This window comes from Protopterus annectens, chromosome 2.part0 (assembly GCF_019279795.1).
Source record: "Protopterus annectens isolate FY-2018-M chromosome 2.part0, PAN1.0, whole genome shotgun sequence".
In the NCBI taxonomy this organism is placed as follows: Eukaryota; Metazoa; Chordata; order Ceratodontiformes; family Protopteridae; genus Protopterus; species Protopterus annectens.
Genome location: NC_056728.1, coordinates 1,930,184,701 through 1,930,199,619, shown reverse-complemented (window position 1 = coordinate 1,930,199,619; position 14,919 = coordinate 1,930,184,701).

Below are 14,919 nucleotides of genomic sequence, written 5' to 3'. Positions count from 1 at the left end.
CCCAATGGTACAGGGATGTTCACCTAGCAGTGACACTGCTGGTATCATCCATCAGACTGTGCACATATGTGGCACACCTCACACACACAGCCCATTCTGTATGTTGTTCAAAACACTGACACAGCTAAACTGATAGGTCATGGCCATTCACAGCCTCACACACACAGATGGCTAACATTTGTCTGTGTGGTATGGGCTGCAATGTGGGTGGGATACAACACATTAACCCTGTTCTACTGTATCTGGCACAGATGTGCTGTGCACATGTCACTGTTTCACCTTTTGTAGTTGTGGGTCTGTCAACAGGCCACTGGTGGAACACACCTGTGACATGCAAATGTATTTGTAATCAGATATCCGTGCTATCTTGTACATCTGTACTGCTAACATCTACAGTGCTAATGGTTCATGGACATGCACACCATACTTAGCAGGGTTATAGTGCGGTGCCACCCTAAATGACTGTCATCACCTCTTGTGGGTTGATATTATCCAACATCCTATCTGTATTGTATGGTCATGCTAGGCACTTGTTCGGAACATGTGAGCATGTCATGAGCTACTGATTACTATAGCACCCATTCCACACCACTTCCCACAGGTATACTGGCTGTCCTACACTTCCCAGCTTGCTTAAGGTACAACAGCTGTTGTACACATGTAACGCACATATCCTGTGGGACATGGTTGTATATGCAGGCATGTCCAACTGTCACATACCAGTGCTACTGCCTGTCTATATGAGGGATATGTCATACATGTGGCAATAGAGCAATTGTGTCATGTACACATTCAATGCTCACTTCCCAACATACGGCACTACAGCCTGTAGGGGATGCACTTCTGCAGCCATGCTGGGCCATAGCTGTCAGGTGTACCTCATTATGGGGAACATACCTTATTTGGGGTTCTAAAAGGTGCATGTTCCTCAAGGTTCCACATTGGAAGGGTACGCCACACATTCATTGTTGTACATAGTTTACCTGCTAGCCATGGCTAGATAGATGAGAATCATATTAATTCATTGGAATATCTGTTTTATACATAAGACCAGCCTATTTTAGCCATCATATGCCCTTCCTAGTTGACACTGTTAGTAAGCCAGTTGTAAGTGTTCCACGTTTCACCCATTTGTCACACTGTATGAGGGCTAATGTTCCTCATTTTGGGGACAGGAGGATGACAGCTATGGCTGGGGGTAATGCTGTCGCTAACCCTGACTGTACCTGACAGTCATTTGGAGATGTGTAACATTCGCAACACACCCCACCCATCACATTGTCTCGCATAATCTACACCACTGGTCACACCTACGAGGACAACCTGTGCAGTACATCTCCATACTCACTGTAGGCACCAGAGGTAGCCCCCATCATGGAAGACAACATCACCAGCTTATAGCCCACAGACTCATGTGTGCCCATCACATACAGCCAATAGTGTGTTATAACATTCACAACACACCAGTCATAGCTGACTCTGTAGGGTGTCACACTGCAGTTCCACACAGTAGGCTACACAAGGCGTTATTCGCTTACATCTTGCTGTCGGGTAACTGCTTCTGCAACATAACCTATGCACCCATGCCACACCTCACTAGGTACGATATGTCTGTCATTCGCCATGTTAGTGTGACTGCCCTGTGATGCCACTTCACAGACTACATGTGCAGTGACGTGCAATAGCTCACCAGTCTTATAGCCCTGAGGGTGTGGGCCTAGCCCTGGGGAGCATTTTGCATTCGTCTGGACATGATACCACTGTACAGTGACCAACTGTGTCACTGCAACAGTTGCCTATGCTCCTATTGTCATTCCACAAGCATGTGGTATGTGTCCGCTATGACTGTCCTGGTCAAACACAATGCTGTGGCACAGATGACTTGCACCTGTCGGCCCTGGGAGTACAGCTCACATGCTAGGCTCTTGCTGCTTCTATACTGCCTGTCCTGCACAGCTTCCAATAACTGTCACCGCCAGGGCGGTAACTGGCATGCGACATATGGTCATGTGACACATTGCTTGCATCTTCCCCTGTGACGCACGCAGGCAAGGGACACCTTATAATGCACCACTGCAACATCTCTGCAGTGACTGGGACCTGCCTGTAGGCTCTGCAGAGCACACCTGCAATGACAGGTTATAGACGGACCATACCTTCCAGGCACATACCTGGACCGGCACACCCACAGCTGAGGGGTTCCCATATCCCACTATGTTGTCACACATCCTGGCAAGTTGCTTAGCACAATGCATCAGAGGTGCTCCACATGCAACTAACTGTGTCCAGGACCGCTATACACATTGCAACAAGTGACAGAGTCAACATCATACCCCATGGGTAACATACCTTCTATGGTGGTATAGTGGACAGTGGGCCTCAGCTACTACTGATGTGTGACTGACACTACCCCACACTTCACTGGGATAGCCACTCATGTACCGACACATCCATGAGTCATACCCTCCACTCAGCTGGATCAACACATACACACCACCTCCAGGACCTGCATTACCCTTGGCATGGACACTACCACCATGTGACTGATGTTACACACCTGGGGTTATCCCCTCATTGGTGGATTCTGAACATATGCTAATCTACCGTGTTAGCCACATCCCGGAAACACACCCATCTCAGCATACACAGTACATGTGTACTACTACACCTACTACAGTCGTCTGCTGACTGCGGTTGTTGACATCATGACACCTGTGCAGATGGACAATGCACATACAAATGCTGACACATACTCCAGTGCACATAATTAGCATGTACACAACTGCATGGATCATGCTATTCCACACAGAGCCATGATGGTACACACCAGATAACAGACGCCACTCTGGTGGTCATGTTCCATGGACATATGATGTACAACAACAGGTGTAGGCTGTTGCACAGTGGTGTACATTCCCATGTGTGGGGTGGCTCACTGGTCAGCAGGGGTGGGGCCACAGGATCCCTCATCACATACTCCCAGACTAGCTATGTAAACATGACTACACACATTCTGGGGTGTACCACCAGGCATTATGGTGGCATGTCAGTATTCGATGGCAACACCCACATCTGCTGTTACATACTACAGTCACACAGGAACCTTGCAGACCCAGGTATTGTTGGCAACATGCTGGAGGATGGATTCAATGCTGACAGTACACCCTCTCACTCACTACAGGGCCGCAATCCATACATGAACATTGTGGTGTCCCTGTGGTCATACCTACACAGTACTGACCTACACTCTATGTGTCCTGGGACACTGGCCCCATGTCACCTTCCAACGTCCCAGGCTGTGATGTCCACCAACCTCCGAATTACATGTCTCACCACTAGGCCACCATATTCAGTAATAGCCTTGTTTCAGACATTGTAGACCATGAATGGCACACGACAACATTTATCACACTACACACAGGTGGCACTGCATTGCACGAGTGGGACTATAGTCCTACACACCTGACTGGACTGTTCTGCGTGGCTATGGGGCACATCATCAGGGACGCCATTCTCAGAGACATTGTTGGTCTCCCGTCCTCTGCTGCCACCCGGGTTGGGCTTGTTAAGGCCAGAGCATGGCCACTACACATGGTGGACTCCTTTCATACAGTTACCAGGGCAGTTGCTGATGGTACGGGAGTCCACACATCCTACATTGTCCTCTCATTGCCTTTCAGCACCATTCCCCATTCTGGTATTGACAACATACACATCCACCTGAACATCATACCCTGTGTCTCACGATGTTATGCTATGTGGCTCATGGACAGGACACACAGTGAGGCCAGCATACCATAGTACCTACTGCATGTCGGGTACTTTGGCATACCACGGTCCTCAGTCATAGGGCCCTTCATGTTATGTATATGCTTCCCTGTGGAACAGGCTGGCACAGGGCACTTTCCCTGCTTGGCTTTAGAACCCCTACATACCAAGCGCCATGATTGCTCCACCAGCTGATACTGACTCCAACCATATGGATGTCGCTGTGACAGATACATATTATGACTATCATGGCAGCAAGCTGCATGACACAAGGTGCATGCACATCACCTTTGCATTACACCATTCACCCACTGACTATCACATGGATGGTGGTCCCCTACATACATATCACATTGTACATGTTTGCAGTACACACATATGTCGCACCCACTCCTGTGGTTACTGTATTGCCACTGTGGCGTGGATATCCTCCTACGTGGCCACACCTATCTGTACTGGGTGTGTAACTGGTACATAGGCACCCATTGTACCTCTGAACACATGACATCTACACACATTCAAGGGTATACCACCCCAACAGCTACAGCTTTACATGCCACAACATTAACACACCATGATGTTTACTGAGCTCCGACAGTGTCGATTTGCAGATGCACTATGGACACCACATCTGTACACATTTGCATACTACATACTCAGGGGTGACCTCTGCTGATCAGACAGGACCCATGTCCACAACATTATTGATGGATATACTCCTCATACGCAACATAAGCAGAGGCCACTGTGGGCAACATGCTCATGGATATGTGCACACAAGCCACAATGAGCGGGATGTGCTTCTGGGTTACATTCCCAGACCGGACACTCACCATGCTGTGGAACATAAGTCCTCAGTACATCATGCAGGGACACTCAGTAGCACTGTTCATGTGATACCTCCCTTGGTGGTTGGGAGACACATGTAGGCCTGGGATCACTGCAGTGGCTGTACTGTGCAGTGGTGCAGGTGACACCTGGCTCTGCTCTTCACAGGGCTCTACCCTGGAGAGGTGCCACTAGTGTGAACACTGTAGTTGTGCTTACACATGGACTTGACAGACTGCATAGTACCCCACTATGCACCTGTGCAGCTATTACTTGTCCTTTGTGCATGGTTACTCGGTAGCCCTTCCATTTAGATTAGCTATCATGCTATTACTATGTCCCATACCTACAGGCCATATGTATCCTGTTATTGTACATACCGATAGATGGTACCTGTGGTATTCATGTTATGCCTGTTATGCTGTGTTGAATATCTGTCATATCTACCTATAATACTATACATTACACATATTTCACATAATATCCCATGATGCAAAGCATACTTGCTCAGCGGGACCACCTTACATGTGTCACTAACGTTATTTGCCCATACACATGCGTGCTGTGACAGTAGATCAACATATACTATCCCCTGCTACGGCACATCCTTGTTGGACATACCCTACCACTGATGGCGAGTTGTATGGCATTGTTCTGTGTAATGGCCTCATGTAGCATCCCTTCTGGTGTCTGTGCTATGTACCTTGCGTCCCACTGCTGGACGCACAGATTCTACAAGCGTTAATATACTCAGCAAGACATCACTACATAAATACCTTTCCCCACTTTATGCATTGCGGACACGTTTAATTAATGCAAACCAGGCTATACATACAGTAAAACTAGTTAATACAGATCATGCTATACATAACCTTACATATCGGGCATTCTACATACCTTGTCATCAAGTACGCTTCAATTCTATCTCTCTCACAGTGTTACCAATGTTTTTCGGTATGAGCATACGGTTTGAATGTCTGGCGAGTCATCCTTATATACGTCGATACTGGAAACATGTGGATTCTTCCTGCCAATTGGTGTTCCTGAGTGACTAATTACTTGCATATCAGCTGTGCAGCTACTCCATTTGCCAATTACGCAGCGACAGTGGGATATAATTGGATTCCCCACTTGGGCATTGCCTATTTGCCCTACCTTCGGGGAGATGGTCTGTATTGTGTTTTGTTATGTGTAACTGCAACTGCTATGCATGGAGACAAGTATAGTTTGGATTCATGTCCCCCGTGGATTGTGTGTGACAGGTAGAGTATTTGGTTCAACATGTGGGTGTACCTGTCATCCCGATGTCTGATAACGGAGTATTGCAATCAATATCTGTAACATGGCTGTTTGTTCCATTATACTACGCCTGCAATTTTGTATGTCGCCTTTAATTGTGTCTCCCTCTTTGTGTTGAGGATTCTGCAGATATAATTGACTGACTGGATGTATGTGCTGCTATTACAGTTTGTATTGCTTTAGTTTCTAGTGTGGGGGATGTCGGTGGTTGTACGTAACATATACGGTTTGTGGGCCTTGCATTCCTACATAATCCGTATATATGTGTGTGAGCTCCTTCCCTGATTAGAGAGCTAACAGTTAGTAGACTTATGTTACGGGATTGTACGTTGGGCCGTTGTTAATTGGTTTCTATATCATCTGCAGGTGAGCTTGCTACTTGTATACCTCCGTAATTGCAGTGATATATCAGGGGATATGTGTAGGTGACAGCTATCCCTTGTATTTCTGTCCCAGATATTTGCAGTCATTGTGGTTGTGTTGTTAAAAGAGCCTGTTTGCCATGGTTTGCCACCTTATCATATGGTCATTGTTGGACACTTGCGGGACACAAAGCGGTGTTTACAGGCCAACACATGGCCACGGTCAGTACACAGGTAGCACATGCTTTTATCTTCACTACATACCTATTGTTTTGTGACTTTGGATACCTATCATATTGCATGTGACATTTAAGTTTTTTACATACAGGCATGACTATTAAATACGACTGTTACATTATATATGGGACATATTTATGTCCTACCATCTCGGACATGTGCCCTTTGTACTGTTTTATGTCAGGACACACCTGCCCAGGGTGGGGATGTCCCTCCTACTGTGGTACAGGTAGTTACCATATGCCTATGTCTAGCTATACCCACACCTACCATACTGGTCTGCCTCTGACTTGGCACCAACATACACATGTTGCGGACACACACACATTACAGTCACACAGAAATGCACACGGCACCCTCGATGTACACTTACACAGACCACGGCACTCACAGACTCAGTTGAACACAGTACCTACGTGGACCGCGACACAGTCAGCGGTGACTAACCGTCCCTTCATATCATCATACTATTACTCGCGGATGTACTGTTCCGGTACTGTGTTCTATCGGTCTTTCAGCCTCGTGGTTATGCATGTCAGTATGTTACACATTCCTTGGTTGGCGGTATCCTATTTATTTGTACCTCCATGATGTTATGACTGTCGTTGGTCTATCTATCATATTTGCAGATATTGCTGAATCCATCTATATCACCATATATCCCTCTATTGCCCTTTCTATCTGTATCATATATATGCATATGTGTACATATATATATATATATATATATATATATATATATATATATATATATATATATATATATATATATCTATATATCTATATATATATATATATATATATATATATATATATATATCTGGCGGGGAATGTGACAGGCACACAGCACCACCATATGCTGTAGGACTCATGTACTGTTCAGGTGTTGGCATTCCGTGTTGCACTGGCTGTTGTGTTTACAATGTTTGAGGGCTGCCTATGTAGGAGTCACACATTGGGCCACCTATACATTACAATTTACAGGTGGTCATGTTTGTGTGCCATCCATTTTACTGTGTGTGCAGGTGGAGAGGTGTCAGTCCATAGGGGCCTACATGGTCAGAGTATGTGCTATACATTCCCTCTTTGCCAAGGCGTAGGCATACTGTGCACACTTCCATCTGCCTACTGGGGCTGGCACAGTGTGTTCATGGTCTGTATCCCTCTGTGCCTGTACTGGCCTTGGCAATTGCAGTGGGCTATGAGTGCTTTCACCATTTTGTCCCTACTGCAGCTGCTTCCACAGGATCATATTATGTAGCATGGCACATACTATGACGATGTGGGCACACATGCCTGGAGAGTACTGCAAGGCTCCACCAGATGTATCCAAGCACCGGAACCGTGATTTCAACATCCCAAACACACGCTCTATGATGATTCTGGTTTGTGCGTGTGCCTCATTATGGCGTTCTTGCATGGGTGTGTGTGCATTTCTGATGGGAGTCATCATCCACGGCTCCAGTGCATAGCAAGCATCCCCCACGAGATGGCCATGTGGGATGTCCCCCCTGACAAATACCTGATACAGCTGTGAGGCATGCCAGATATGGGAGTCATGGTAGCTTCCAGGGCTGCCAGCACACACATCCATGATAATGCCCTGGGCATTGCACATGACCTGGCAGTTGATGGAGTGGAATCCCTTGCGGTTTATGTAGCGCATACCCTGCTCACCGGGTGGTGACTTGATTTGTATGTGCGTGCAGTCTATCGCACCCAGTACCTCCGGGTATTGTGCCACACGGTGGGAGTGACGCATATTGCTGGCCAACTCCTCCTGAGTTCTGGGGAAGTATATCTGCTCATTAGCATGTGGTAACATGTCATCCAGGAACTGGTGTAGTACCCTGGATGCTGATGCCTCTGAGATTCCCATTATATCTCCAGTTGGCCTTTGAAAGGTACCTGTGGCCAGTATTCACAGGCTTACACATACCTTCATGTCCACTGGTATGGGTTCCCCTCTGTTGTTTCTGGTTCTCAGGTGTGGCCGGCACAGCTCCACTATTTGCTGTAAGATGTCCCTATCCACCCTGTAACGCTCTACTATCTCCAGGTCATGTAGCCCCTGGTAAGTTACCCTTGGTCTGAACACTCTCCTTCTCCTCCGAGGCCTGCGGTGGTTGTCGGCATCATCCTCAACAACACCGTCAGTCTCTGACACATGCTGATGAATCACAGCTATGGCAGCTCCCAACATGTGCATTTTAAAAGTTCCCCGTGTGTTTACACCTATGGTGCGGTGTTTGGGAATACACAGGTGTATGTTGGGTGCTTACACACTTTATACTATTGTGCTGTGAACACCGATGATGTCATAGGGTGTGTATGTACCTTCGTAGCTGCAGGTTACATTATGTGTTTTACTGCCGGGACTACTATTGTGGTGCCTTTGGTGTTGAATTACATTTGCCTGCCGTGGATTACCTCTTGACCTTCCCTTTACATTTCTGCATGTTGCACCTACCATTTTCTGGCGTGCATCCTGCAGCCTACTTTCATTTGTGCTTTCCTGGACCTGGCGTATCTTGCGTTATGTGTGCTACTGCCGGTCTGCTGTCGGTTTGCTTCGCTCTGCTGTGTCAGGTCTCCTATCTTTGCAATCCAATACCTCCCCTCCTTTCTTTGCATTCACATGCCTCCCCTATCCTGTTTTGCAGGTTTCTGCAAGTGGACTTGTCAGCTGCCGTCGATTGGCCTTCGTGGGTTGATTGGTGTTGATTGCTCATTAGTACTCCAATTACCCTACTTCCACATTTCCTTCTTTTCTTCCCCTGTCCTTCCTGTTTATGCTATTGTTTGCGGCGCGTGCATCTGATTACTGGGTTTCGGGCACATTTCCATCCTCGTACACATGCGCTTTTGGCCACCATGTGTGCTCTCAGCTAAACGATTCCTCCCCACCCCTGTCCGGCAACTTTGCTTAGCAACGGACAGGCCAGATTTGCAATGCTCCAATGTGCTTAGTGCTACGGTGGCACACCCCTCTGCTGATGTCATGTATCTCCTCTGAGCCACTCCTTGGTGTTATACCGCTGCGCCGTATGGTACAACCTTCATCCGGCGGGACATTTGTGATTCAGTATTATCTGCCTCATTTGCATGGCATTGACTGCTAATTCATAGTTACCGCGCCGAACACTATTGCAAGCCCTTAGCAACCCTTGCACCTTGGTTGTGGTGTTCCATGCCTACCATTGTGTTTTATGCTGTAAACCTGATTTCTATTACGTTGCGATTTTATGACATTTTTATATTATTTCTTTATGTTACAGCTTCCACACACATGCCCTGCAGTTCTGCTGTGCATTACTGTGGACATGACATTAAATGTTGTTATATATGCGTTGTGCATCTTTTCTTATGCCATTGGCTGTGTATTTCGCCATTGGCATATGTTCACGTTGTGATACCTGGGTCTGGCCCTCTTCTATAGCTCCGATGTTATGTTTGGGAAAATGTAAACCGTGTTTTTTGCTTTACATTTCTGTGGGCTTACGCTACGCCTGCACCACTTCATGAATCGCTATATGCCTTCATTTGCATGGTGCAACACTGCACATGGGATGATTTGCATACCTATGCCGGGGGCTGCGCAGATGTGGCGTACGCCGGTAGTGCATGTGGAATTGGGTCGTACCTGAATCGCTCGGTGGCCATATTTGGCATTATAACACCTACGCTATGCGTGCACCTGGTGCAAGCTTCATGAATCCCGGGGATACTGTATTCACTTGTTACAACTCCAGTCAAAGCCACTCTATTCTTTTTTTTCATTTCTAATTTTAGAAATACTTTTTGCATTTCAGTAGTGAAACTTGGTACAGTGAATTATCTTCTGTTTAAACTGTGAGCTTTGGCCGGTTAAGACCTGCATGATATCAATTGAATGCATAAATGTAGCTAAGTAACTTTTATCTGCACTTTTTAAAGTAATTTGTTTGTGTTGCACTGAGCAATATCTAGCTAGAAGTTGACTGTTGTTACAGTAGTGCATGTGGTATTTTCAGTTAAGGCTTGTTAAAAACCTGCATGGCCAGTGATAGGTGAGGGTAGTAGTTTCCTTCATTGTTAGTCAGTTTCTGTCTTATACAAGTGGTACAGTGAATTAACTTCTGTTTAAACTGTGAGCTTTGGCCGGTTAAGACCTGCATGATATCAATTGAATGCATAAGTGTAGCTAAGTAACTTTTATCTGCACTTTTTAAAGTAATTTGTTTGTGTTGCATTGAGCAATATCTAGCTAGAAGTTGATTGTTTTTTCAGTAGTGCATGTGGTATTTTCTGTTAAGGCTTGTTAAAAACCTACATAGCCTGTGATAGGTGGGGGTAGTAGTTTCTTTCATTGTTATTCGGTTTCTGTCTTATACAAGTGTACAGTGAATTATCTTTTGTTTAAACTGTGAGCTTTGGCCGGTTAAGACCTGCATGATATCAATTGAACGCATAAGTGTAACTAAGTAACTTTTATCTGCACTTTTTAAAGTAATTTGTTTGTGTTGCATTGAGCAATATCTAGCTAGAAGTTGACGTTTTTTTCAGTTGGTCTCCGCCCACCCTCCCTGTTTTTGTCTTGGTGTTAATCTTGGTGGCTCTGAAACTGCCCGCCCCTCTTGTAAATTTGCACTTGGATACTCCTCCTGGGCCCATCTCATTATTTGCTCACTCAAAAAAAAAATATCTGCTTTTACTGTATTTGTGTTTCTTCCTACTTTATTTTGCCTTTGCATCATCTTATAAGTACTCAATTGTATTTATTACTGCTTCGTGTAACTCACTCTAAGCCTTTTAGTTTAAGCACTTGGGCTTCAGACCAGTTGTTTTACATTAAGAAGGTTTGTGCTCTGCACTGTAGTGGCAGGACAGGTAGCTTACATCCTTCTAAGTTGGGAACTGCTGATTGAGGGCTCAGTGTCTGTTATTCTAAAAGTGTGTTAGTTCTGATTTAAGCACTTGGGCTTCATGCCAGTTATTTTACATTAAGTAGGTTTGTGGTCTGCACTCTTGTGGGAGGAGAGGCTGGACTCTGCCCTTCTGAGCTGGGAATTTCTGGTTAAAGGCTTATAGTGCCTGCATATTTGAACTGTTTCTTACTAAATTGACACACCTTGTTTGCTGTAGCATATACTAGATCCAGGTCTGCTGAATCTAGCTTTGTTTGTATAACTTGAGCACTAATCCAGGCATTCTTTAAAGTATTCAATTGTATTTATTACTGCTTGGTAGTAACTTGATTAAAGTATAGCTATCATTCTAAGTCTTTTGGATTAAGCACTTGGGCTCAGACCAGTTGTTTTACATTAGGAAGGTTTGTGGCCTGCACTGTGGTGGCAGGACAGGTAGCTTACATCCTTCTAAGTTGGGAACTGTTGATTGAGGGCTCAGTGTCTGTTATTCTAAAAGTGTATTAGTTCTGGTTTAAGCACTTGGGCTTCAGGCCAGTTATTTTACATTAAGAAGGTTCGTGGTCTGCACTCTTGTGGGAGGAGAGGCTGGACTCTGCCCTTCTGAGCTGGGAATTTCTGGTTAAAGGCTTATAGTGCCTGCATATTTGAACTGTTTCTTACTGGAATTGGTACACCTTGTTTGCTGTAGCATAGACTAGATCCAGGCCTGCTGAATCTAGCTTTGTTTGTATGCTTGTTTGCTTGTTATTTCCCTGAAACGCTAATTCCACCTAAAATGTGGCTTTTCAGTGCTTCTGTGGATCCCTATTGACATCTGCATTGCTTACTGTACTTATTTCCTTGTTTCACTTGAAAGAAAGTTACTGTTTGTCATTTTTGCATTTAAGTTACCTGTAACACATTGCATTTAAGTTACCTGGCACTTGCTCACTAAAGCAATTATATAAATCAGCACTAAAAAATTAAAAGCACTACACCCTCACAAACTCCCCTTGAGTACCTTGTTTCCCATTGGCCCTTTTTTTCAATTATAAAGGAATTCCCAATACTATTCTAGCATGTCCAAAGGTCAGTTGTCAATCTCCTCTCCGGTCCAGCTGGTGAATCTGGGAATCTTGAGGCAATGTTACAACTGTCTCATGTACACAGACAACCCTCTCCTCCTCCCAACAAATTCCAACACATGTGAGAGATGCAACCATATAGCCAAACTGGAGGCTAAGCTCTCTCAACTCAGTACTGACGAAACCTGTCAGGAGGAGAAGGAAACCACACTCACTACAATTCCAGTCTCACATAGACCTACCAAGACAGCAAATCAAACACATAAACAGACAAAAACATACTCGGAGGCTCTAAATAAAAATCTGCCTAAGCAGCAGAGACCTCCAAAGCAGACACCCAAGCAACCGCTACCCCAAAACAAAACACATGCAACACATAGCTCACAAAGCCAGTGTGCCAAACAGTCACAGTCCTTAAGGCTAAACAACACACCTGATACACTTGTAATAGGTGACTCTATCATCAGGCACACTGACATCCCACTCACCAGGCTGAACAAGGAGAGGGTCATGGTGAGCAGCCTGTCGGGCGCTAGGATCCGCCACATAACACAAGCACTCAGGTCACTCCAAGGCAAGTACAAATATGACTCAGTCATTGTCCATGCTGGTGTGAATGACCTGAGACGTACCTCCCTGGACTACAAGAAAAGAGACATAGAGGAGCTCCCTGAGCATGTGGCCCAGACCGGTATGACACTGACCTTGAGTAGCATCTTACCCTCACCAAGAATGATGCCACAATATGAAGACAAGATGATCAATTTCGACAATTGGCTTAAGTATTGGTGTCATTCAAAGGGGATCCAATGCCTGTCAGCCTGGGATGACATGCTCGACAGGCCACGATGCTTCGCTAGGGATGGCTTGCACCTGTCACCCCTGGGCTTTCGGATATTGGCAAAGGCTCTTGCTACCCCCATAGTGCCTGTTTTAGGCAAGGCTCAAAAGACAAACCCACCTCCATAGGTATCACATGGGATAAGAAACTAAGAGTAATGCTACTCAATGCCAGAAGTCTAAACCTCAAGATGAATGCACTCAAAACTCTCGTTAGCATGGAGAACATCGATATCTGTGCAGTAACAGAAACCTGGTTCAAGACTCCCGAGAGCACCCCAGCATTACCAGGTTATACCTCATACCATGCTTTTCGGTCCCAAAACTTGGACCGAACCACAAAAGGAGGGGGAGTATCAATATTCGTCAAAGATATCCACACTTCCAGGTTGGTGGCACAGCACGAAGCATCAGAGACTATCCATGTGCAACTAACAGTGGGTAAAACTGCCTTCCAGTTTATAGCCTGCTACAGACCACCCTCCCAAACCCAGGAACCCCACTCGGCCTTCCTGAGAACACTGGAAAATATGAAGGTCTCTCCAGACACCATTATATTGGGTGACTTCAACTGCCCAACCATAGACTGGGAGCATTACTCTAGCTCCAACACCCTAGCTCAAAGGTTCCTTAGAATTTATAAACTCAAATGCTATGGAACAACTTGTTACCCCTCCCACAAGAGGGGAAAACATACTGGACCTGATCATCACCAACATGGGGACTCTATGCTTCAGACCAGAAGTGTATCACTCACTGGTAAGATCAGACCATAAACTAATCTCACTGGATATTCACATCCTGACTCCACCCCCTGCCCAGAAAACCACAGTGAAAAACTTCTCTAAAGAAAATTTCACACTCCTCAAACCTGAGGTGGAATCCTTCAAAGCCCCCTGGCCTGTTGAAAATACAGCCCAGACCGCAGAATCCTTTATAAACACATTCTATGAACACCTTCAGGAATGCATGGATCATGCAATCCCAAATAAAACCAAGACCCAATCCTCCAAAGGCAGACATCCTGTCTGGTGGACCCCAGCCATAAACAAACTATACAATAGAAGGAGGAAGCTACTACATGATAGAGCAATATCCCAAAAAGGGAATGCATCTCTGATCAGTGTTAGCAAAAAACTACAGGCACTCATAAAATCGTCTAAGGCCAGCTTCAAGAGAAAAATTGCACAGGACACTAAGGATAATCACAAGGCTTTCTTTAGTTATGTTAGGAACCTGGGTGGGAATTCCCAGATATGCTCAGAATGACTCCAAAATGACAAAAAATACACCAAACCCACAGACACTGCCAGCATCCTAGCTGACAGGTTCAGCGCAAACTTCTCCCCCCATCCCTACCAAAAGAGCAAATATCTGTCCCAGCAGAGTGCTGCCCCCCTGACATCTCAGATGCTCAGGTAAGAGCCCCCCTCTCCAAAGCAAAAAACACAGCATCAATGGGACCAGACGGTGTCCCGGGCTGCGTCCTACATGAACTCCAAGAAGAGCTAAACCCAAACATAAAACTACTGTTCAATCTCAGCCTTACCACAGGATATGTACCCAAAGAGTGGCGTACAGCAACAGTGGTCCCTCTCCACAAAGGTGGTG